The sequence below is a fragment of the Ambystoma mexicanum genome, chromosome 6q, assembly GCF_040938575.1.
Source record: "Ambystoma mexicanum isolate Mex_15411 chromosome 6q, UKY_AmexF1_1, whole genome shotgun sequence".
Taxonomy (NCBI): domain Eukaryota; kingdom Metazoa; phylum Chordata; class Amphibia; order Caudata; family Ambystomatidae; genus Ambystoma; species Ambystoma mexicanum.
The window spans coordinates 881924680-881952234 of NC_090937.1; positions in this window are offsets into that span (position 1 = coordinate 881924680).

Here is a 27555-nt window from a genome sequence, read left to right on the forward strand (position 1 = left end):
GTGGCAAAAATTGAGGTAACTGAATTACTTCCACGTTTTCCCCACATCGTCAAACTCGTAATGAAGCCCAATGTAGTAGCGGAAAAGTGATGAGTTCAGAAAGTGAAATAGTTCACGAGTTGCAAAGAAAAAGAAATGTACAGTAGTCATCAAAACAGTGTTTTTTCAAGGGTGTAGGAACACATAGGGTGGTAGGTACACAAGACACACAACAGTCTGGACTTTAAATGATTAGAGGTTTTTTTTCCACATCCACTTCTTTAAAGCTGTTTTAATTTTACTTCCAATTTAGTTGATGGATGTTTCATTGGCGCCTTATCTTTTGCATGTTAGTTTCATATTTATTGCTCCCTGTTATATAATTGGCTGTCTTAAAGCCATGTCCCCATTTCTGTATGCACACCCCAGCTGGCTTCTATAGTCTGCCTTTTCCCCAGATACCACCTTCGAAATTGAGTGTCGCCCATTCCCTCTAGCCTGCCACTTGTTCATTTTATCTCATGGCAATCTCTCGCTCCAACATTCCACTGGTACATACCCAACTCCATCCCGCTACCCTCCCACCTTTCCGATTCCAGCCTGAAAACACTTCTGCCTAGTGCAGTGGGAGGGTCCCCCCTACAGGAAGTCTGCACCTCACCTCTCTGGAAACTGTTTGGCCAGGAATTCTTCAGAATGGGAAGGCATATCCGGTGGCAGGATCGGCTAAGGGATTGTGGCCGAGAACAAGCTGCATCTAAATGAATCAGTATTATTTGAGCTTTTCCCAGGAAGTATTTTTCAAAATACAGCAGATGACTTAAATTGTGTGCTCCATGAAACCAATGATTACACTTGAATTGTTTCATAAGTACTGTGTTGAGTATCGCAATCAATGCTTGGTATTTTAATCTGGGTTTATAAGCCTTTGCAAACCATGTAGACCGAAACGGTACATCTAAAGAGCGCAAAGACCTTGCAAGAGGCTGGAGATGGTACTCGATGCCCTAGAGGAGATTAATGCCTGGTTCCACTCACTTAGGTGTCACAGACAGTAGTACAATAGCGAGGCAACACAGGGACACGAGGGAACAAAATGAACATATTTCCTAAGGCTGACCCTTTTGCCACAATGAGCATTCAAACCGCCGCCCATGACACATGCAGCCTGTGAAAGTGCACTTTGAACTGTGGCAAGTCAGAAGAAGGACACGGACTCACAGAGGACATGATGCACAATCTTTTATTAAAGTAACTATATAAGGCCTGACATTCCCCATAACTATGGGTGGTCTCTGCCTATCTTGGTATCTACCTAAGGTTCTCGTTTGTCAGTCGTGAATGTCCAAAGAATTAAGTCTACTGTCCAAAAACTACCACACTGACCCTAACATTATGAAAAGGCTACCTTAGGTCAGCAGAATGACTCCCTTCCCCTGAGGGTAAATCTAGTACCAGTCTTTAATGAACAATCCGTAAATAGTGTCTCGTGACCTCTAGTATCAGTCTCTTTAGATCCCCAATTGGGATCTTGAGTTTTCTCTCTTCACCTTGAATATCTTTTGGCTGTCACTTAATAGCTTTATGATTCTGGTCATAGACCTCAGTGTGTCCTTTTAAGAAGATATGGCTTTGTAGGGTGTTCACTCATATGTTAAAACAGTTTCACCTATCCTGGATCACTTGCTTTCGTATCTGCTTAAGTATCTAGGCACAGGGTCACGTCTTTCTTCTTCTGTAGTACCGTACTTTTCTTGTACAGGATAGCAAGCTATTTTCCCCCTTTCCCAGGGTACTTTCATCCACTGGTTCTCTCTTATTAGCCACCTTTTCAACAACCTTTTCTCTTGAGTCACAGTCTTTATATCTACTTGCTCTCCAAGTTGACTCTGTTTCATAACTGTTACTGTGACAACTTCAACCACAGAACAGGTTATCATGAATGGAGCAATGTGCATTCCTTGACTTTCAGGCCTGTACATGTTGGGAAGAGGTGCTTCTGAATTGAGCAAAGCCGAGTACCGCTTGTAATATGTAGTTCTGTTAAGGCATCTGCACCGAGGCAGGCTACTGATATATGTAGTTCTGTGAGGACTACTGTAGAGAGGGAGAGGGTATTCTGTGACAAGAATCCACTGCACATGCTTCTATCCTGTGCAGAAAATGCACTCTGTGCAATGTAGTCCAGCTTGGAATTTTCACAGGGGGAGATGACTCTGATGTAGGATATGCAATATGGTGAGGGAGCCTGCACTGAGTACTGTCCTCATATCAGTAGGGAATGAGGCAGGATACATGTTTGGAAAATGAAGGCATATGGAGCCTCTCTGTACCACGTTAGTCAGGTGTATGTGCGGCATGAATGTCTATTGGGCATTTCTACATAATGAGGTAGCGTGTACTCTAGAAAATATATGAACTTCTTCACTGAATAGGCGAGTGCGTAGTGGGAAATCTAGGCGTGTGGTACTTTTGCACTCTGTGGAGGAGCAAGCAAGCATTTTTGGATGCCTGGGCATACCTGTCCCACCGGTGGTGACAATAGCAAAACAAAAGAGGTGGTGGCTGGAAGGTTTAGAATAAATCCTAACCTCTGGTATTGCTCTGGGCAACCCTCCAGACCATTGTTCTTCTCCTGCCAAGCCATTACCAAGGGGAAATACCATATGCAAAACAGGCTTGGCCCCACCCCCAAAGGGGCAGTCAAGCCCGAACTGCGTGGTCTCCCACTCCAATCCTTTTGCCATAGCCTCTTTTTCTAAAGGGTCTTGTTTTCCATAACTTTATCAAGGGCAAACCCTCTTATATCCAATAGTTCTTGGCACTTGGTCACATAAAGATTACTTACTCCCAAATTATTATAATTATAATCCTCATACAATGAATAGGGAGGGAGTTCAATACATTTCCTGCAAAGAAGAATGTATTTAAATAAATGTCTCATGTTCAGTTAGGCAATACCCAATTCATAACGATTCAGGGACATCGGTGTTCCTTTCGATAGAGACAAAACACGTTTCTAAACAAAACCTTCTAAAAGTGTTAAATCAAGATCTAACAACAAATTGTAAATCTCGAGACCATAAATCAGAGAGGGAATAACTTTTCCTTCATAGAGGCTGATCGCCGGGAGCATATAACGTTTTCCAAATCGGTTATGGAAGTGTTTCATTTGCAGCAATATATGTGATGCTTTATTTTTCAGATGCCTCATTAAAGACGTTTTGTTATGTTGTGCCAAAATCATAAAGCCAAGATATTTTAAGTCATTCACCGTCTGCAATTTCTGGCCTTACAACCACCAATTTTGTCTAATTGATTTCCTTCCTGGAGTAAAATGAAGGGCCTGGGTATTCTTAGTATTTATAAGGAAGTCATTTGCGGCAATATATCTTTTAAAGGTTAGTAGTCTCTGCGGGCCAATTTGGGTACAATCTAATGGAATAAAATCATGAGTAGACGTCAACCACGCTGTTTGACAGCCTTATTTGAAACAGTTTTCATGTCAGGGAAATATAAATTACAAAGGGAAAGGGCTAGGATACATATTTGGCGTATTCCACAGTGTGTGGTTATTTTACTCGTGATGTGTCCGAGAAGATTCAATGGGCTTCATTACGAGTGTGCCGGTCCGGTAACAACAGTGCTGGTAAGACTACCGGCACCATTGTTACCAGACCGGCACACTCAGAGTCTGCGGCAGGTGCTGCCCCGCCCCCCCCAGGTCTGACCTGGCAGGAGGGACGGCACCCGCCCGCAGACTTTCACGGAAGCACCGGCACCGTTATTAACAGTGGCGGTGCTTCCGTCATCCCCATTCCCATTGAGTCCTATGGGACTCAAATGGGAATGGGGGTTAACAATTTTCCAGCACCTGAGTTCTAGGAACAACAGGGTCTTAATCCCCCAGTGTTTCCTTGAAGCCAGGCGCTGGAAAAATTCACGAGTTTGACGGCAGCCTGCCGGTTTCACCGGCACAGCTACCGCCAGACTCGTAGTGAGGCCCACTATGATTTTTAGGTTTGTATCCGAATGCAAGTAAATTCAAATATTTAAGCGGTGGCTAGGGATACCCCATGGTTTCAATTTAGACCACAATACATTCCTGTTTACTTTGTCAACAGCTAGTGATAGAGCAATATTTGCTGCAAAGACTCTAGGAATCACTTTCTGCCATATCGATCTTGGAATATTATCCAGGATCAATCCAAAGAGATTAGTGCTGGCCCCTCGGCGAAACCCTGTTTGATTGTATTGAAATATGCCCGTAGAGTTGGCCTGTTGATTCAGTTCTTTTAACAATAAAAGACACAAAGAATCCGCATCAAATAATGCAATAGGCCTATATTTTAAAGGATTGATATTATTGCCTTTATTGAAGATACGCATGACATGAGACGTCTTCCATGTAACAGGGGTTTGTTTTTCTTTCAAGTACATTTAAAATATTCACCTGAATAATAGGAGTATGCTGAAAAAGCATATTACTAAGACCATTAGAACATGGGCGCAGGAAATAGCACTCTTATTTATGACTAGCTGTCCCCAGCCACGCGTTGCTGTGGCTCAGTGTGGTTAAATGGAAAAGAAAGAAAAGAGCGCACATTTCTAATATGTTTAATTTCACAATGCTTGTGGGTAGTTTTTAATGGCTCTGGTGGTTCTCCAAGTTGAGGCAGTTTAATTTTTCCGGCAGCGCAACACATTCCTTTCGTTTCTCCATTAAATTTCAGAGCCTTGCAATCAGTCATGGTGCCGATGAGAACATGCCGGCTCAAACTATACTCATCAGCTGGGTTGTACTGGAATGCAAGGCGATTGAAATTGCGTGATTGCTGAGTTGTGTTTGATGCTGATCAGCTGTTTCTCATTGACGTCTTTCAGCCACTCTCAGCCTGTCGCGTTCATTCTGTTGAGAACGAAGCTGACCTGAAGCTGCAGAACGCAATCTCTGTGCTCACAACCGTGCATCCTGAAGTCTGGCTGCATGTCACTCTGCTGTTTCCTCGGCACGTATTTGAGCCATTCTAAATTGGAAACATTGAAATGGAATCGTAAAATATTTAGTATAGCGTGTGTTGCTTTTACGTCCAACAGATGGTGCTGTTTTCCAGTAAAATATTTAGTATAGCATGTGTTGCTTTTACGTCCAACAGATGGCTCTGTTTTTCAGAAAAAGCATGTTTTTACCAGTCACAGGTGTGACATCTATATATAGTAGGTATATAAAAACACGCGCCTATTCAAATGCAACATTGTGCCAAAATTTCAAAGCAATCGGTGAAGAACTTTCGGAGATTTAAGATTTTGAACAAACGAACATTTACATTTTTATTTATATAGATATACACAATGTCATTGACATAGAAATTCAAGGACCATTCATCGTTCGTTGCCACCAAAGGGATTACGCTAGGGGGTGCAGCATACAGGATGGTATAGTAAGTGACCCATGTTGATTCAAAAATTGGGTTCTCCTGTGAAACTTATTGTGACCTACCCCGGGAATTAGCTCTTTTCCAATGATTACAATCCGAATTTTCATTGATACAATTAAGCATGATTTCCCCATGCTGGAGTTGATTTTGTATGCAACATTTTGACCTACTTTTTATATTTTTGTTGATAAATAGGAGTGGCCTCCGTTTCCTCGTCCCTCAGCATGTTACTACTGATGACTAATTTGATAAGTGATCTCTATCTTGTGTTTCTGAAACTCCACATTGAAGTTATGGGGGCCTTGAGTCTGCTTAATTGCGTGCAAGGGTTTGCACGCTAGGATGTTGTGTATAAGTTTAAGGACGTGCATGGGGTAAGAACTTCATTTTTATTCTCCTAAGCAATTGAATCCGTTCATGAAGTCATCCTATTGTACCTGCTTATGGTGTAGGGATGCCAGATAAGTCTGTTTTGCCTTCCTTTCTAGAGATCTTTCGCCAGACGTTAAATTATGTACATAGCATATGATAATCATTAAGGTCACCATCCTAAACAGAAAAGTGACAATACATTTTAAACAGGCCCTCAAATACAAAAATATATTTGTTTCGGCTGCTAGCCCCTGTCTTATTCCTTAAGGAACCTTGAGGATTATGCTTCCCTAAACAATCTGAGTTAAAATCCATGGCGATCATGATCAAATCATTTGAAAAGTTTTCGTGCCATTTAATTTAAACAATAGCTAACTTAGTGATAAACATATTTAAAGCAATTATCACTTCATTGCAATACAGATGAACCAATAAAAAATACAAGTTCACCTCCTTAATTGTAACATAAAGGGCCAAAAGCCCCAGAGTCCCTACATGTGCGTGGCCCTACATGTATTCACGGCAATGAGTAAACCTCCCTGAGGTCTAACCATGGGACCGCATATTTCCCGTTGCACTAGTGCCAGGTAACCATCCAGGGATACCTCATCTCGCAAAAAAGTTTCCTATAATTCGGAAAAGAACTAAGACCTACCTCTTCTAGGAGTCTCTGCTCCTCAACACCTAGGCCATCACGTCGCCTGACTCGCTAGACGCTGCTCGCCCCTCTCATCCCTGCCACCCGGTACAGCTGTACCCTCCTCTGTGCTCCTCTGTATCATACCCCCGCTATATATCTGTTCTATTGTTACCACTGAAAAGTGCTCTCTTATGCACCTGATATATTGTACAGCTCTTTAAAGCAATATGTTATGTATCTATACTGGTGTATAACTCTGTAAAGTGCTCTATTGCTTCTCGAAGCTAGGTCCGCGCTCAATACATACAAAAATAATAATAATAATAATGATAATAACAATAATGTTGTCAAACCTTTTTAATTTGGCACAAATATTAAAATCCTTCAGAGGATGAGAATGACTGCTCCAATTTCAAGAAACAACATTAGTGGTTGTGCTACACACAAAAAACAGATTGTTTGTTTGTTGTCTGAGGATTAAAATGATATTAAAGATCCTGCTAACCAAGATCAATCATTTTTATTGGGGATGGCTGCACAAAAAACACCTTTCGATCCAGGGATGATCCCTGTACACACAATATTGTAGAGAAGCAGATTCACACATCACTCTTGGAGCCCACTCCCTCACCTCTGTCATAATGGAAGAGCAGCAAGAAAGCACTGTGCATGGCACCTGGTATCATCCCAATACTACATCGAAGATATGAAAGACGTTATGCGCTCAGACAACCTTACCGAATGTACCCTCACACTGAAGTGGTAGAAGGAGGTCTGGAAACACTACGTGACATAGAAGAACTAGAAGTGAAGTCTGACAGGTGTAAAGTAACGTCATGAAGGGAAGACACAAGGACGCACTGAAACGATACAAGAATACTTAAAGAACGAAGATGTGACCAAACTAACAAAGGGAACATATATGCAGAAGAGAAGAAATCACATATATTGAGAGGATAAGTGAGAAGAAATGCAGTAGATGCATATATGCAGAAACGCAAGGTAGATGAGACATATGGAAGCTTGCTACAGTAGAAAATATAACACGGGTAAAGCAGCCATGATGAGAAGATGGACGTCGGTTTCGTATAACAGTAAGCTAAAAAGTCCAAGGAGAGAGACCAAGGCTGCAGAGCTGACAGGCACTGGAATACAGATTCATGCACGAACAAAAAATATTTGTTTGACTACGGCTCAAGGATGCTGCAGCAAGAAGCAACTGCAGGGTACAAAAGGAATCAAAGAGGATAAGCCATGTACGTAAGACATATTTCTCTTAGGTTAAGCAAAGGAGTAGACATTTGCAGTGCCAAGAAATGGACATTTAAAAATTCAGGAAGTACATGCAAGATAGAGCAAAGAAGCCTCCAGAGGCCAAGAAGAGTAATAGCACCCAGTATCATTTAATTAAATAGCACTAAAAGGGAAAGAGCTTTTTGTAAAGAAAAGGAAAGTTTGAATTACATTTTTTCAAAGGATTTCTTTTGGTCTCGCCTTATGTGGGGTGACAATTTATCTTTGGTTATAGCTCTGGGACATTTTATGAATGAGCTTTTAGATTTTTTGTAATTATATGTATTAACTGTATGGTTTTCTTTTTTTTTAATTATGTGGATGTTTTGTCTTTTACTTATTTGTGTAATGTTTGTTGTAAACCGTATCACAATAAATACATAAATAAATAAATAGCACTAAATAAGAGGACAGAACGGACAAATCATGCTCTCCTCACACATGGTGGAAGACTAGAAAACAAGGCCTATTCATAACACTCCAGACGAAGATAGCAAAGTACCTGCACTCCCTTTAAAGTTCCTGGGAAAAGAACAGTCAGCTACGAAGAAGAGGCCTTGGCTTAGGGCCTAACTTATGAGAGATGGTAGGCTAATTGGCCAAGTGGTTTCAAAAAAGGTAGCAGCCGCTCCTCTCCAGAAAGAACCTGGCATGATAACCTGTTCGGAGATGAGAGTTTGCAGCACACACTTTTTGCTCACTGTACCTTTCATAGATGGGAAATATCCATTTGCACATCAGTCTTTGTCCCAACCACATGGGCGGTTCAGCACCAACATTCTTATGGCAATTCCTCTCTGAACAAGAGTACCAACAGCAACCCCATACATGTGTTTCAGCCTTGTGGGGCCTCATCAGTGAGGTAAAGCTGTGCCTCCCTGAGCACAGTGAGCAGGGAGTCCACGTCTGGTTTCCCCCAGGTAACTTATGGTGACCAACCCCAAGTTCCTGGCAAATATTTCAAAAAAGGTAGCAGGCTCTCCTCTCCAGAAAGAAACTGGCATGATAACCTGTTCTGAGATGAGAGTTTGCAGCATGTTATTGGCCAAGTGGGTAGTTGCCTGACGTTGTTCACCGCACCTGGGTTTCATTTTGCTTACATGCTGCTAACGAGCCAAATGCCCAAGGTTGGAAGAGGGTGCCAACCAATTAGGATGGCCTATGTGATGATGGACTATACATTGTTGCAGGAGCCATCCGTTGCTATACTGTTATCTGGTTATTATAAGGTTATTCCTGGTGTGCCTACTTGATAAGGGGCAGCCAATGATGCTACTAACACCTAAATAAATTATAGGTATATATGTCCCCTTAACCTATTCCACTGCCCAATAGGTTTTACTATTTGCTACGTAGGATGACGTCGTAGCTGACGTATATTGAGGTATAAAGCCTTTGTGTAACTGAAATGTATTAGAGAGTGAGCTACCACTTGTTATACTTGCCGGATTTCCCTACTTTATTGAACTAATAAAAAATGTATACTTTGCCATACTCTTTGAGTCTGTCTGGTTATTTGGGTCTGAAATCAGTTATTGTGTTAATCCTATCCAACACTTGATACGCTCTAGGTGCCACTGCCCATTTTGGTAGCATTGAGGATGGTTCAAGATCCAGAATCTTGGAGTCTTGACGTTTTCCACCATCAGCAGGAAGACCAGATAGTGTCCTGTGATTCGCGGAGAAAAACCTGTGTAACCAGAGACCATCGGCAGGTGCCCCTTTGAAGAAATTCCTGTCCGGTCATCGCAGGCACCCCGCGGACTGAAGGCAAAGTGGTCAATTGGGAAAGAGTTGATGCCGAAGGGCTCAAACTGAACAAACAGATGAAAATAGAAGCATCGAAAGTGGCAAATAAAAGGGGTGGGATCATATTGCAAGGGTGAATATATATATAGTGGAAAACGTAACAGGATTTGATTAAGGAGAGATACCTTGTTTCCTAATCTCAAGGAGAATAGAAGGGACCACATCAAACTCCGGAACAGAGAATTATTTAAAGGATTCCTGCGACTAAAAGCCAAAGAATGGTGCGTGACAGGCTCCAAAATGGAGTAAAATAGAGAGGAGATACTCTTACTAGATACTCTTACTAGAGAAAGTAAGGAAGACGATCATAGACATTTTTGTGCACATTTTGTTTCGGGATTGTGAAAATATTAGTGAAGTTAACATATTAGGTATTAGTTGTGATAATATAGGTTGAACTATAGAACAATGATAATATATTTAACTGGTTATTAGACACTAAAAACAATCAATCCTAGGAGAGTTGAGAAAAAATAGAATAAAACAAGATTCTTAGTGTCAATAATAAAAGCAGGATAGTAAGAATAGATTGAACCATAAACTAAGAAGTAAAAAGAATATTATTGTGTAGGCTCGAAAATAATTTAAAGAATTGTTTTGGGAAATGGGCGGCGATTCATGGTGCATGCCCAAATTGATTGTTGTGGTGTAATTGATCAAAGTGATAACAGAATAAAAGAACTGGTAAGTATTGACAGTTAAAACAACTTGTCATCATGGGGGACAACCACGGTACACACCCAAGATTAGGAAATACCAAGCAAGTGGGTAAAAGGCATGGCTGACAAAATGTTCAGGCTTTGGCCTCAAGAAGGTTCGCTATCAAGAGCAGTATTGCAACACATGAGAACATACTTACATGGTGCATACTCACGGAAGAGATTACAGAAAAGGTTAGCTGTTTTAGAGCTCTGTAAAATGTACCAGAACAAGAGAGAAGATCTGCCAAAGAAGGAGTGGATGCTCAATCTGCATAAAGAGGCGGATGTAACGCAGCAGCAGTGTTAAGTGTGTGGGGCTGTCTTCAAAGATCACTCGGATAACAGCGTGAGTGGTAAACTAGATTTATTCACGTCTTAAAAGGGAAGCAGATTCTTTAGCAGCAACCTCCAGCCCAACCAAACCAACTGGCACTACATGGAACCTAGAACCCCTCCTGCTCTCCATAGCACCAAAAGAATCTAAGGACAAATTTGGTAACTTACACTGAGACACTGTACAATTACAAGATAGGAGCCTACACAATATATAAAGCTGACCACTCCTAACAAACCCCTTCCTCCCACTATCCAACATCCACACTCCTCTTTTGCATCACTGTCACCCTCTCCTTACTCCAAGCTCCTCCACCTTTGACAAGAATGGATGCCCCGAGATCCTTGGGCTCAGAGAATGTAGAATTACTCATTCTCACTTTGACTGGTAACTTCACTTTAATCACATCACCACTTTACATCAAAATGTCTGCAGCAATTCTCATCAAACCTTTTCTTAGCCTTGTAACCGTTGACCAACAATTTCTCTCTCACACACTTCAGATCCACCTTCTCACACCTCAACCTGCCCATCCAACCCGGGCACAAATGGGTATTGGGTTTCCTACCACACAGCAATTCAAAACGCGCAACCCCTGTCACAACATGTGGGGCCAACCTGTACTGAAAGTTCTCTCCATGACAGCGCTTATCCATTCCCCACCAGTGTCCACTGCAATTACAAATACATCCATCAAAGTGCCTTAAACCTCTCTACACAACAATTTCCCTGGGGATGATAAAGGACTGCAGTCACTTGTTCAATACCGTAACTCTCCAAAAACAACTTAAATTCTTTTGAAACTAATTGGGTTCCATTGTTCACTAAGCATCAGCGAGGAAAACCCTTCCGCCAGAACAGTGTCCTTGGAACCCCTAATGCTGAAGGGATGCAATAAAACCAAAGCAATTCCATCCCAAGGAACGTTGGGAATGTCCCTCACCCTTATGGGTGGTTTGCACACTCTAAGCCCTTTATCACCATCCACACAATCAGTACAATATTTGACCATTTCCTCCACATCCTTATTGACACCCGGCCACCAGAAATCTGATCCTATCAGGCCCTTGGTTCTCGGCAAACACAAATGACCTCTATGGCCCAACTCCATGACTGATTTCCTCCTACCTTCAGGAACCACAAGTATATGTCACCTGCACAAGTAAGAGTCCTTGACTTTCTCATCACCAAATCAAGGAGTGACTGATAAGTGGTATCACCAGTGCACGCCTCATCTGAATCTTCTCTCTTAATACTCTCCTGTACCTTAAAACATTGCAGCAATTTCTTCCTCACCCTCATCAGCAGCTCACTCCTCAAAAACCTGGCCATTCAGGGCGGACCTGGAGAGCGTGTCAGCAACAACATATTTATCCCTTGAATATGGTCCATGCGATATTGTAAACCCTGTAAACTGCTGACCCATTTCATTATCCTTCTGGATACTCCATCCAACCCACCTTTGGAAGAAATGCTAATTAGTGGCTTGTGATCTGTCCTTCTTATGAAATCACGACTCCACACATACATCTTAAACTTGTAGACAGCTCACATGCATGCCAAGGCCTCCTTCTGCACCACAGAATATCTCACCTCCGCCTCCTTCAGGGTCCTAGAGGCAAACGCTATGGTCAGCAACTCCCCACCAGACTCTTGCATCAATACCTCTCCCAAACCAGAATCACTGGCATCTGCCTATATTACACTTTTCTGACCTTCTACTAATCCAGAAAATACAGGAGCACTCACATTGCTCTGTTTGACAGTTTCAAATTCTTTGGAACACATCTCATCCCAGTGAAAGTCTACACCTTTCCTCATAAGCTTCCTCATGTTTCCGTCTTATCAGACAACTTCCTTATGAACTTACTATAGAACTCCGCAAGACCTATAGACGAAGCTACATCACTCTTCCTTTTCGGATACGCCATACCTCGGATAGCCTCCAACGTATTACATTTAGGTTTCACACCTCCTCCTGAAATTGCATGTCCTAAATAGGTCCCTTTGCTCGCCTTGAAGGTACACTTCTCTCTGGCAATCATAAAACCTGCTTCCTTCAGTATTTCTAACACTCATCAAATGCCCATCATGCTCCTCAGTATTTAACCCACAAACCAGCACATCATCCTCATAACATAAAACACCTTTCTCACTGCCCAATTGGCGATGCATGACATTCTGGAAAACGTGTGTAGCCCATACCAAACCCAATTGGCATCTATTCTTGGCAAAGGAAACTTCTCTGCCACCACATAGTGGTTTAGGTTTCTTAAGCCTAAGCAAAGTCTCACGGATCCATTTGACTTCCTCACCACAAATATAGGGCTGACCCATTCAGACATTTCCACCTTCTCTACAATACCCTCTCTTTCCATTCTGGTTATTTCTTCCTCAACGTCTTTGCACAATGCCAATGGTATAATCCGCAGCTTAGACAAAATCGGAACTGCAAATTATCTAAGGCTAATGTGATGCACAAAACCCTTGAGACACCGTAATCTTTTTTTAAACACCTCTGGATACCATTCTGTAACTTCCGATGACTTGTTGCACCAACTCCATGAACAGCGAGCACTTGTTCGGGATGACATGGATCTAATGAAATGGCCAGTTCCGCCTGGTCATCCCATGACAACAATTCTACTCCTCTTCTTGCCACATAAACTTTACTCATGGCTTTTCTCCTTTTAAATTTTAGTTCAGCACTGAACTGTCCCTCAAAATCAAAGTCAGAATTAGTGGCGCTTATTGCCGCACTCCAGAGATATGAGGATGAGGAATTGACAGTGTATTCTGGCTCCCATATGTGACGTCAACCATTCACGCAGGGTTGTCACTTTGGAAAAGGACGGGTTTCCTCTGTGCAGACCGCACACCAGTGCAACATGCGTCTCTATTGGACAAGCTTATCAAGATACTAAAGATATCATTGGCTATCAACATGGTGAAATAGGCAGCCCATACTAAGAGGGCAGACATGATTTCTCAAGGTATCGAAGCCGCATCGTTGAGGCCAAAAGTGCAAGATGTTAAGCAAATCTCAGAACATTGCATGATGGTAAAAGAAGGTTTTAATATGTTATCCATTTTACACTTAATTGCGCTGCAAGATCGAGCTTCACAGGAAGAACAGGATTTATGGAAGAGACAGGGGTGTTCTTTATCCCTCACTGGGGCTCTATAGAGACAGGATAGCACTGGAAAACCAGTCATGCCCCTAGCATTATTGAAAGTTGCGCTGGATCGGATTCACTATTCTGCGCATACAACCAGAGAGAATCTTGCTGTCATGATTGCTGAAGACTGGTTTTCACCAAATTCCTTAGAACACGTTGTACAATTTATTGTGAACTGCATTGTTTGCCAGAAATTCACAGTAGGGCATACCTTGTAAACAGGAGCAATCCATAGACCCAATGGTCCTTTTCATCATCTACATAAAGATTATGTTGATATGTTGCAAACATGCAATGGCTATAGAAACATGTTAGTGGTAGTATGTTCCTTTTCCAGATAGACTGAGGCAGGTCCATATATGCACCCCGATGCCACATGTGCTGCCAAGTTTCTCGTACGTGAGAAGTTTTCTAAATGGAGTGTGTGCTAAGTCCTGCAGTCTGATAATGGGCAGCAGTTTGTAAATGAGATGTTCGAACGGGCGTAAAAAACACGTTTTCATCTGCCTATCACCCCGAGGCGAATGGTATCTCTGAGTACCTAAACTGACTCCTTAAAGGAAGAATAGCCAAAATCAAAATTACCTTAAAGAAGGGATGGCTACATTGCCTACCCCTTTCTCTGCATGCCCCGAGAAACCAGCATGGATCAGATCACGACTTAACTCCTCCGAACTCCCATCTTCATCTTGTATCCTGGCTTGCAACATTATGGGCCTCATTACGTGTTTGGAGGTAGCCATGGTGCTATTAGCGCCATGGCTGCTTCCAAAATCGTGTCCGGGTCCGGTGTCTGTGAATGAGGAATTACCGGGTCATTCCAACCTTGGAGGACCCGGTAATTCCTCATTCACAAAAACATTCCCCATTCCCATTCGAGCCCCCATGGGGCTCAATGGGAATGGGGATGGTGCTAATAACGGGCCCGTTAATAACTCCTTGGTCCCCTCGTGGGACCCAGAAAGGACATCTGGTTTGACCTCGTAATAGGGCGGAATGGGTTTACTGACACCATTACCAGTGCCGGTAAACCTATTCCGCCAACCTCGTAATGAGGCCCTATGTGTTACTACTGGTTACTACTGGCTTCTGCAATTGTATTCGCTCTCCCCTCTTGCTTCTCCACTCTTTTTGACTACTTACTCTCTGTTCTCTCCTCATCTCCCTTTCTCCCTTTCTCCCTTTTCCTATCTCCTCACCTCTCTTTCTTCTATGCACTTACTCTATCAGAATTGTCCCTGGACATAGTATGAAAGCAACCTCGTCTGTCTCCTACTCACTCCTCTTTCTTGTCCCCATTCCCTCCAACACTATCTGAAAAGTTGTCAGGCCTAGTATGATAGACGGTTGCCTTTGTTCCTCCCCTCCCTTTCTGGACCCCTCTCTCACCTTTTGTTTTTCTCCGGCTCTACCAGAAATGTCGTCAGGCCTAGTATGGTAGTCGCCTGTCTGTTTCTATTTCCTTCCCACTCTCCCCCTCCCTTCCTTATCTATGTCCTAGCTCTTGCACTATCTGAAATGTCGTCAGGCCGAGTATGTTAGTTAATTTCACATCCTTACTGTTCATGCCCTGTAAGAATGGCATTGTATTTTCCCTTGTTCTCTCCCTTGCCTTGAAGTGCTTTGAAACAGCGCTTTGAAACACATTGGGCCTCATTCCGAGTAGGGCGCAAAGGGATACCGGGCACCGTTAAACCCTTTGCGCCCTACTACGAGGTCCCTTAGCGGGTCTCGCTATGGGCGCCTGGTTTTACCAGGCGCCCTTAGCGGGAGCCGCAAGGGGACCAGGGAGCAAATAACGATACCGCAAATTGCAGTACCGTTATTAGCTCCCTCCCCATTCCCATTGAGCCCTATGGGGGCTCAAATGGGAATGGGGATTGCCTTTTTCAATGGGGACTTACCGGTCCCGCAAAGGTCGAACTACGCCGGTAAATCCCCATTGAACCAGGTCGGAGCCGGTACCGGTATGGGAGGCAGCCATGGTGCTAAGAGCACCATGGCTGCCTCCAATCTCGGAATGAGGCCCATTGTGTATAGGTGCTATATAAATAAACCTATCATATATCATGAGTTTGTGACTGGACGAAACAGGAGAGTTCCCCTTGCTCCTCCCACTCGAATACAAACGGATGCCCATAGTGTAGCAAAAACATTAGGGGATGAGATGCATGATTATTTGACAAATATGACCGCTAGTGTTTCTTTTATTACTCAGCAGGTTAAACATCGGAGGGAAGGGTTGAAGAAGATTGATAAAGACAGCCAAAGAGTTGATCCTATTAAACTTGTTAAAACACCTAGTTTGTATCCAGGGGACCAAGTGTTTGTAAAAGGTTTTGCCTGCACTTGGAAAAAGCCCTGCTTTGAGGGACTGTACCTAGTAGAGTGGGTCACTCATACTGCTGCAAAACCCAAAGGAAGTAGAACTTGGCTGCACTTGAATTACATAAATCTTTACAAAGAAGAGGCCCTCACCCCTCCTGCACCCACTGACTTGAAGCAAGAGAAGAAGTTCCACGCATACAAATGAGATCGGCTACCAAGAGCCAAAACAAAGGAAAAGAAATAAAAACAATTTGAACTATGGACTATTCCCAAGTTTAAAGGGAAATGACTCAACCTTGTAGAGTTAGCAGAGTTTCATGAAGACTGCACATTACACGTTATGTTGCTTGAAACATTACACATATTCCTGCATGCTGTTTTTGTGTGCATACTTCGATCATATCTAGCCTTAGTGAGACGACATGTTGATGTTGTCACATTTTTGGGAAATCTTAAAAACAGTCCTATTATTTGTAGGCTCATCATTGCAATAATACTACATTTTTGTTATGAAAGTGTGATTTATAAAAGTGAAAGAAACTGAACAATTGAAATAAAGAGAATGGGAATCTTCCATTATATAAGATAAACATTGCCAGTAAGAAGACCTCCTACTGTACAGGACATAATTGGACACATGGACATTCTTGCAATAAATCTTGTAGTTACACTTTGCATAATGTGTTCTCTTTACTTTTATGAGACATCTATTTCTATTCTTTACACAAGCACAAGTGATATTTTCCCTGATATTTCCAAACAAATTATCTGACTTAAGAGAGATGCTGGGGAAGATCATGAGGATACAAATTAATATCTTGATAACTCAGCCTGTTTAAAGAATAAAATGTACCAGCACATGAAGGAAGTGGGGAGGAGAACGTCAGACGAGAGTTGCTGCATGTGTTCTCTCATCCCTTGTGCCATGAGCGCAGCCAGAACATTAATTGCAAGAGAAATACATATACATGATGTGAAGTGTCTCAGCCATCTAGCAGAGGACAATTTGAAAGAGGATGGGTAACCCTAAGATGGATTTTGAAAAGAATGTTTCCATATGAAGATGGTTACATGAAAACAAAGAAAATGGAAAAAGGCCTTGATTGGAAAAGTAGAATACTGCTATATTTATTCAGTGGTATGACTGGAGAAGAGATAAGGACTGTCGAACAAAAGAGACTGTGTTGTGTAGATGTATGGGAAACAGCAGGATTGCCAGGATGCTGGGAGAGGCCTCAGCTATTGATATATGGACGAGTTGCCACCAGCACAGGATGGGGCACAGGATGGGGCACAGGATGGGAAGATGGAATGTTAGCATGCAGTGCACACCTATTGATGACAGCACCAATACCAGTAGTGCAAACATTGAATGACGAATGACTAAAGGAATGGGCCAATTATTTGAAATTATTAACATGGGTTGAAAATGAAGCAGGACCTGTGTCTATACTACAAATGAAGAATGAAACACTTTGTTTCAGAAACAGAGGACTGACCACAGTTGGAGAAAATAAAGATTTCAAACACATAATTGACGTGCCAGGAATGAATGGAGGAACTGCCATGCTAATCGACCACTATCCAGTGGATCCAAACCTTATATGCATCTACCTAATAATTGGGGAGGAATATGTTCTATAGTGATTATATATGTTCCTGTATTGGTGATTCCACAAAGTGATCAAAATCAGTAGCAGCATACCATGACATTCCAGATGAACACACATTATTCAATAGAATGGCATTGATACTTACAGCGATATTCATGCCAGAAATTCAAACTGCAGTAAATGCTAAGCAGTTACAGATCACTAGGTGGGAACTGCTACAGACCATCAACACAACAAGAAACTGATTTAATGCGATTTGACGAAGAATTGAGGATCATCAGGCTCATGACCTCCAGAACAGGTATGTCCTGGACTTCATTTTAGCAATGGAAGGAGGCGTGTGCACCAAGATCGTGTATTCTTGCTGTACTTACACACCTGCCCATGATGGAGAAAATGGAATCATGAAAGAAGCAATAACTATGATGTCGACCCTGCATACAAAAATGGTGGAAGAAGTAGATGAGACCGAAGATGAAGATTGGGTTTCGTCCCTATTCTCATGGGTTCCAACCTGGATGGCAAATGCCTTCAAGCTATTGGGAGCAATACTAGTGTTGGTATTTGAAGGATTCTGTCTTATAAGAATAATCATAGGATAGTGCAAGAAGACAGTAAAAAAAGCGATTGGGATAAAGATAATGATCAATGTGAAAGCTGTAACTGATGAGCACAGACAGACTGAAAGTACCACCCATGAGTACCTAAAAGGAAGTCCCCTGATACCCCAGGAACAAAGTTTTATTATCCCAACGATCATAAGAACAATGTAGGATGTTGGGTATTCTGTCAACCGACTGGGGAGTGCTGCGATATGACTTGGAGTGTAGATAAAAACATAAAGAGTGCAGGTGACCTGAGGGGGGTGACAAAGATATGGATTCTGAAGAAACTACAGTGCAAAGGAAAGGTGAAGAGGATTGAGGAGGTGGTCGAGGACTCTACCAGAGGGGGGAATATGGAGAAGTCAATGTACTCATGCAGCCCACCCTTTCACCTCCATCATATTGGAAGAGCAGGAAGAAAGCACTGTGCATGACACCTGGTATCAACCCAATACCGCATTGAAGATATGAAAGACGTTATACGCTCAGACAACCGTACTGAATGTACCCTCGAACTGAAGGGTAGAAGGAAGTCTGCAGACACCACGGGACATAGGAGAACTATAAGTAACATCTGACAGGTGTAAAGTGACATCATGATGAGAAGATGCGGGGACGCACTGAAATAATATAAGAATAATAAAGAACGAATATGTGACCAAAGTAACAAAGTGAACATGCATGCAGAAGCGAATAAATCATATTGATTAGAAGATAAGTGAGAATAAATGCAGTAGATATATATCCGCAGAAACGCAAGGTAGATGCGACATATAGAACCATGCTACAGTAGAAAATGTAACACAGGGAAAGCAGCCATCATGAGAAGATGGACGTCGGTTTCGTATAATAGTAAGCTGAAAACCCCAAGTAGAGAGACCCGGGCTGTAGAGCTGACAGGTAAAGGAATACAGATTCATGCAAGAACAAAGAATATTTGTTTGACTAAGGATCAAGGATGCTGCATCAAGAAGAAACTGCAGGGTACAAAAGGATTTAAAGAGGATAAGCCATGTACGCAAAACATATTTCACTTAGATTAAGCAAATGAGTAACATTTGCGAGTGCCAAGTATTGGACAATTAAAAATGCAGGAAGCATATGCAAATCCAAGCAACCAAGTCTCCAGAGGCCCAGAAGAGTAATAGCACCCAGTATAATTGAATCAAATAACACTAAATAAGAAGCCAGAATGGAAAAATCATGGTCTCCTCCCATGTGGTGCAAGACCAGAAAACAAGGCCTATTTATAACACTCCAGACAAAGATAGCAATGTACCTTCACTCCCTAAGGTTTTAGAGAAGAGAACAGTCATCAAAGTCAACTACAAAGAAGAGGCCTTGGCTCAGGGCCTAACTTATGAGAAATGGTAGGCTAATTGGCTAAGTGGGCACTTGTCTGACGTTGTTCACTGCAAGTGGGTTTCTTTGTGCAGAAGTGCTGCTAACAAGCCGACGTTGGAAGAGGGTGCCAACCAATTAGGATGACCTATGTGATTATGGACTATACATTGTTGCAGAAGCCAATCTGATGCTATTATTCTACTATTATCTATATTATAAGTATTTAGAGGCTGTTCCAGGCGTGCCTAATTGATATGGGGCAGCCAATGAGATTACTAACACCTAAATAAACTATCAGTATATAAGTTCCTTAACCTATCCCTCCACCCAATATGCTTCACCATTTGCTACATAGGATGACATCATAGCTGATGTATATTGAGGTATAAAGCCTTTGTGTAACTAAAATGTATTCAAGAGTGTGTGAGCTACGACTTGTCATGCTTGCCAGATTTCCCTACTGTATTGAACTAATAATAAAGTAGTACTTTGCCATATTCTTTGAGTCTGTCCGCTTCTTTGGACCTGAAATCTGTTATTTTGGTAATTCCACCCAGCACTTGATACGCTCCAGGTGCTACTGCACAATATCTCCAGGGGCAAGTATGGAGAGGTCTTTGATGATACTTCTTAATCTTGTGCAATATTCATTTGGCTGTTAACCTTCGTTGATCTCCTTAAATCAAAAGCTCTTTGCTGGCGGTTGTCCGTTGCTGCCATTATAATGTTATTCACGATTCTTTACGGCACGTCTATACCTACAATGTCAGTTCTGTTGTCGTTCACGAATTCCACAAGTTCTATGTGGCTAGATGTAATCATGCACAGAGAGGGAATGTCGTGTAACAATGCCAAGATGTTCCTGCGATTCAGGCTTTCATTATCTTCTGCTGGAAATACTGATTCAATTATAATCTGAGAATTATGCATTAGAAGTCCTGAATGACCTGTTTGTTAGATGAATTCCTTGCAGTGGCTGATTCAACCAGCACAGTATTGATGCCAGAAGTAAAAGTGATCCTGGGGCATGGGTCTGTTCATGAAGACCCCATGTTGTGAAAGGATCTACCCTCCAAACATTCCATACCATTGTGCTACAAAGAGAATAAACCACCATCTGTGGCCTCCACATGCATTGTCTGAGAAGAGGTGTCCACATAGGTACTTTATGTGATTATGCTTGAGGAGTCTTGCGCGACATCCACACCCATGGCTTCTTTTTATTTTTTATTTAAATGTTTTGCAGATTTATTAAGCCTACTAAAGGTTGATGTGAAGATTGAAGCAACTGTCGGTTGGGTACAATTCTTCTGATGGTTAATTCGTGTGTGGGGAACCTCCTCCTTGTCGCTTATTGGCAGGGCCCGTATGAATTTAATAAAGGATCTTTTATATCTTTTTGCTTTTTGGCTTTTTAGTTTTTCTTTTTAGTTTTCTTGTGTTGAAGTCCCTTCCGACAGTAGGAGAAAATGTCCTAGTTTTTCTTTGCAGGGAAGATTGCTCAATCCTTCCAATTCCTGCAAAAACCTGTTTGAAGACGGAGTGTTAGTGCCAGCCGTCAGTGGGTCATCATTGTACCTGTCTGACCTCTGAATCTCCTGAACAGGAGCTGAATCTGGGGGATATTGCTTGCAATATGTTACATGTTTTTCCAAATTGTTCAAACAATCCTCGAGACTTTCCTGAATCAATGTCAACTGTATTGTGTGTAACTGCTTGTTTCATTAGGTCAAACTTTTACCAGGGAGTTCAGTATGAAATCTAAGGCTGCCAGTGACGGAGCACTTAGGTCTTTCATTGCCTCAGGCTGTGGCGATTGGTAGGTCGTATGGGAGGAGCATGGTGAAGCAGATGAATTTATTGATGAATCCAATAACTCAATTGCTTGGGTGGTTAACTATACAGAAAGAAAACCCAAAGAGTGTGTTACCTTGCACGCAGTAGGGGGATTGATGGAATTCTCGCTATTAATGGGTTCTGTGTTCCTTTGTGGGTCTCTGTAGTTATTTGGTTTGTTTACGTGATGTAGGACTAGCTGAGGTTGGAGGCTAGAATGGTACACCGAGTGTAAATCACTCAGACTGAGCTCCCAGTTTTAAAGAAGTCGGTAACCTTGGTGAACATGAAATCATGATTAATAGGAGTCTCTAAACTGTCATTTAATTTGGACTTTAGGGACACAGATGAGTTTCAGAGAGGAGGACCGGAGGATCTCTGGGAGAGGGAACGAGGTCCAGGCCATGTCCAGCTCTTTATTGGTGATTGCCTCCTTTATCAAGTTGTTTACTTCTCAATAAGTACATCTCCAAAGTAAGTAAATTGGTTGAATAGAGACACACCTCCACCCAGCAGCAGTGGAAAGAGTACCTCAGATCCTAGGTCAGGCTGGTTCCACTCCTTTGCCTCATCTGCCATCAATTGCACTTGGCAGTTGATCGCAGAAGCTCCCTAATGAGCCCACTCCAGCTGGCCAAGTTCCACCCTTCCACAAGCTGCAGCAACTGCTGGAACCAAAGGAGAGACCAAGGAGACCAAAACCCTGTCTCTCTCACTGACAGTGTCCTGCCCTCAACTGCATTCGGCAGCACTTCCAGTTATTTTATTTTTAAAATGGTTTTCACATACCATTATCTTTCATGTATTTCAGAAGTACAAGTTGGTTTATGGGACACATTATTTGGGGAATCCACAAATCTAACATACTTTAGGTCTCCAAAAGGGGGCATATTTTGAAGTTTGAACATTTGGCCATAGCGATATTCCTGCAACGGCTTCACACCGTTGGATCATTACCAGCATTGTGTAAGTGGCTTCCTTTTCTTTGTTTGAATAATTCCATTCCAATGGGTGTGGCACAGTTGATTTTCCAGCTTCTGTGCTGCCAAGAGACAGGCGCTTTGTTTTGCACCATAGGACATTGCCTGCATATTTAAGTGGTCTGAAGGCATCTTGGAGTAAGATACAGACAACCGATTCTGAATGAATAATATACATTTATTAACTTAAAAGTCATGATGGAAAAACACCTATCTTGCCCTATCCTATGGTGGATTTCCCTACCAAACCAAAATTAAGGAAAAAATAATAACTGTCTCAGGATTGCCTTAAGTTCAGATATAAATTTAACCAATACTCAGGGTTCCCTTCCCTGATTTCCAAAACACAGTTCCAACCACAAATGCAAGTTAAACCTCAGGGTTCCCTTCCACAAGGTTTGCTTGCGGTATAGGAGGATATTTTCGAGCTTTCTTAGAGGTCCATGCCACACTTGCATCCTCTGGATGTGGTTGGTCTTGGTACAAGAATATCATTGGCAAAAGTTATAAGTCAATCATGTATTAAAGTTAATCTCCAAAGTTCCCTTCACTCTGGAGCCCAAGGTATTATTGATTCACTTGTATTAAATTGCCTTGCATTTGATAAACATCTGTTTAAAGTTCACGTGTAAGTTCAAATAGAAATTGTGCTTGTAAAGTGGGCTTGTACATTCAATGCAATTTACAAAAAAGGGTGTATGGTAAAGGTTTGATTTAGTTCAGATATTTGTAGGTGTTAGAGATCTTCATTCTGTTTGCCTTATCATTATATTTCACTGCATAATGCCTTGAATAAAGTGCCCTGCACTCAGAGATGTTCGTAGCAATTGACAAAGGTTTACTTTATTTCATCTTGGTGTTATAAGTCTCTTTAAGTTGCTTTTATAATGTGCCCAGCACTCAATGACCTTTGTTGCCATTAGAAAAGGTGTCATTCATTTAGTTTCCGTGTTCGAAGTTTGTGAAAGTTTCCTTTGTAACGTGCCCAGCACTCAGAGAAAACGTGTCTTCTCATGCACGCGACCACTTCGATACAAAGTATACCCATTTGTTTAAGAGTTAATGAGGCTTTCATTCAGAGACCTTCGACAACGTGATGTGTCATGCACCCAACCACTCTGATACATAGTAATCCTCAGCGGAACTTCAAACACTTGCTCACCGGGTTTCCTTTCGCATATAAACTGACTGGTTGCTTCTTTCGGTGTTCCCTCTGTCAGACTTCCTTCTTCTCAACGCAGAGGCAGCACAAACGCGGCTAGAACACCTCCCTCCCCATCGGGTCTTGGTACCTGGGAGCAAGTAACACAGGCCACCTTGACCCTTGGGGGAAAGAGGGTTAGGGTCCGATGGTTGGATGGGTAGAGGTTGTTTAGGAACACCGGAAAGAGGGAAAGGGAGAGGTTATGGATGGGGATGGGGAAGAACAGGATAACATGCTCCTCAGCTCCGGCTCCTGTATCTGGAGTTCTCCCCCCTGGCGCTTTTGCATTCACTAGCAATCTTACTTATGCCAGATGAAATGGGCCTTTGTACTGGAGCCCCAGACCAGTTACTGTGTTCAGTTTACATTCAACTATGCACACTTATGCCAGAGAAGTTAGGCCTTTGTACTGGAGCCCTCAACCAGTTACTGTACTTGTTCTTCTATCTCTAGCCTCACATTACTTCATGAAGGAAAGCAGTGTCTGCATTACCATCATACAGAATGAAAGCACTGTCTTCATTAACATCATACAGAATGGAAAACTCAATACCCAGTTACTAAACGTGCCCTAAAATAAACAATGCAAGATGCACTTAGCTTCGGCACTGCTTTGTAGTCTTCTGGTCTCTTCGTGCTGCTAGACCCCTATGGCGTTCTGTACCTCACATGCACTGCAAGAGGCAAGAATAAAGTCATAATGGAAGCGTACATATAAGCGGAGTCGCTGTTTAGGGGTTAATAGTTCTGAGTTAGCAATTCTGCTCTACAGTCTTTTCAGTCTAAACACATGTAGGAAGCATGCTTCGTCTAGGAACACAATTGCGTGTTAATGGTGTCTCATGCTGGGTTATTGGACGGAGCGCCATGCATTCCTAAACCGCTTCGGGCGCGGTTCCAGTTCGGAAATCCAAGCGCGACTTCCTCTAATAAAACTGTCTTAAGAATGCTGCTGGAACGTGCGCGCTTGGCTCAGCACTTATCTTTTCTGTCACGCGGGGCCTGGGGTGGGCTAACAGGTGGCGGGGTGCCCCGCGTAGGCTTTCCGTCAGGAGCTCTGGCTCTACACGTCCTTCCTCTCTGCTTGCCGGAATCGCAAGCGTGGGGCTTTGGGCGCGGTTCGCGCATGCACACTCGCGCGGGCGTGGCTGACTCCATCCCAGCAGGCCTGTGCCACGCTCGGCTTGCTGGGAAACATAGCTCCTGGGCTGTCCTTCATCCCGGAAGCTGTTTCCTGAAAAAGGGATGAAGGATATGCCTGGGGAATAATGTAGGATGAATCCTACGCACCATTAGGGCACCTACCACACTGCCAGAGCCCCCACCAGCCTCAATCCTGACACCCGCAGTGCTGATGTCTTGGCCTTTGGTCCTCTGCTTCAGGACTCCTCCTTCTGCCCCTCAGGCACTCATGGGTCAGCTTCTGCCCCAAGCAGAAAAAGCCCTGGAACACCCCAATAAGGGGCAGCCTCCAGTCACAGCTCCCCTTTTAATGTTTGCTCGGTTCCATAGAGCCCCAGCACCCGGGCTGCACTCCTGTGAACCGGTAACATGCTGCATACAAACAGCTTCCCACTGCTTTCTCAGGCTGCTGATCCCTCCATGCCACGGCTTCTCCTGGTTCCCCTTCTCCTGCTGCACCTCCTCCTTCAACAGGCAGCAGGTGCCGTTGTGCAATTACCCCTGCCTGACCATCATTAAGGGGTCATGCCTGACCTCTACTACTGTCAGCAGGCCTGTGCCTCTTCCCAGTACCAGAGTGGTAAAAGCACCTAGTCCTCATTGTGCCTAGTTGCTTCTTCTTCGTCCTAGCACTTCTAACTGTCATACATGAGGAAGTCAGGGGGGTTGAGTACAAATACTCCATAAAGGCAGGGAAGGGTTGGGTTGGTCAGTAGTAGGAAAAGAGGGATACCATGTCTCTCCTAAAGGCATCCCACTTTGAGTCCTCGCAGACTCTCCAACCAGGTGATCCTCCCTTGCTTGTCCACCCTCAGGGTCGGGATCCAAAAGCGATGGCCTTTGCCGGGCGACCTGTGCAGAGGACCCATGAGGAAAAGGAGTGAGAGTGCCCTCAGGTTTCTCACAGTGGACCCTAAACAAATGTTAAGGAGACACGAGCAAGAACTCTTTGTAGGGACTGTAAGGGCACCCGTGTCAGAAGTGAGTGACGTTGCTCCGACACAGTCCTCTGGTCAGCTGCGGTTTCATACAGTTTATCCTTCATTATCAATTTTCCCTGTAATGTAAAGGGGGGCTTACACAAAATAGCCACATTACTGGCTGATTCCACCATCTCGAGAAGGCAATCTCTATTTATATATTATTTGTAGTGCAGGTCCTACCAGAATTGTATTGAGATTACTGTTTCAAGGGAGATAAAAATAACTAGATATGCCTGGTTCTAAAAGAAATATTCAGAAATTAAGAAACTACTCAGAAATACTTTGAAAGAGAAATTCCGCTCTTCAGTTTCAGCAGTAAATTAAGAAACTGAGAAAAGAATACAAACCTTTGATCTAAAGGAAAAAGAAGATCTTTTAAATAAGAAAGATTGACCGCCTAAAAAGATCAGAAATCGTTTTGCAAGTGTGTTATTTTTGGCTTCGCTGTTAAAACAGATAAAGCCCATCTATAAACCAACATTATAATAATATTTGTACACTCGTTTTTCTGATCCTTTCGAGCAGAGAGTGGCAATCTAGGTGGTGGTGGTTCATCTGTTTCCAGAGAACACTTTAGACTCTGAGCCCAGATAAAGTTTCCATTGACCTTAATTAATCAGGTTTAGTTTTATGGGCCTCCTTTATCGCTAAAATCACAGATGCAGTTATCTGAACATAAGCAATACCCAACTCATGTGTTCTGCTACAGTACGTAGTAACCCCCAGAAATTATCATGTTGTATATCTTTGTTAGACTCGATGGGGAAAATCTGGGGGAAACTGTTGCCAACATGAATAGGATATTCTCACAGGGGCAAGGCACTAGAGAGGAGGCTTTCATGTTATATCACACCATCCAAAATATGATGTTGTCGCAGATGGCTAAAGAACCAAGCGGGTCACCAAGGATATGAATTTCAAGGGTTTTACTTAAAACCTTTACAGGCCCTACGTCCATCCACTATCTCTCGTCTCCCTTGGGATTTCCTCCCTAGCCCATTGTCCATAATCACTGGTTAGTGCTACTGAACGGTAATTCCTGCTAAGGGTGGCTCCCTAAAAGCAAGCTATCTAAATTCCCCCAGGGACTTCTTAGCTTTCCCAACTCTAATCAAAGGTTAGCATTCTAAAGGGAGCTTGGTAAGTGCCTCACACTTTCTTTGGTGATATACTAACCACTTCAGCCACACTCACTTACTTCCTCTTATCTGCTCTAAAGCTCCCTCTGACTTACTCCTCCTACCAGTCCTCTGTCCCTCAGATGTTTCACTCCACCTGCTCCTGGCCTCCACCCTTTGATGTTACAACTCCTCCCACACCCTCCTCTAATCCCTTCTTTCCTACTACTTTCAACTCCCATCACTACTATTACACTCCTCTTCTCACTACTACACTCCTCCTCCCACTACTACTATTAAACCCCTTCACTCATTACTACTACACTCATCCTTCTGCTATACTACTACACTCCTCCACACACTACTACTGCACTCCTCCCACTACTAATACTACACTCCTCTTCTAATACTACTTAAACACCCTCCTTCCACCCAGTATCATTCACTTAACATTCACTCCTTACACTAGCTTCTTTTACTCACATGGCACACAAACACGCACACTTAAACTGCAGTACCTTTGCACTCAAAAAACAATACCTCACCTTCTCAGATAATAACCTTCCTCCTTCTGGTCTCTTTGTCCTATTGGTTCTCCTGTTCCTCCTCTGACCTCA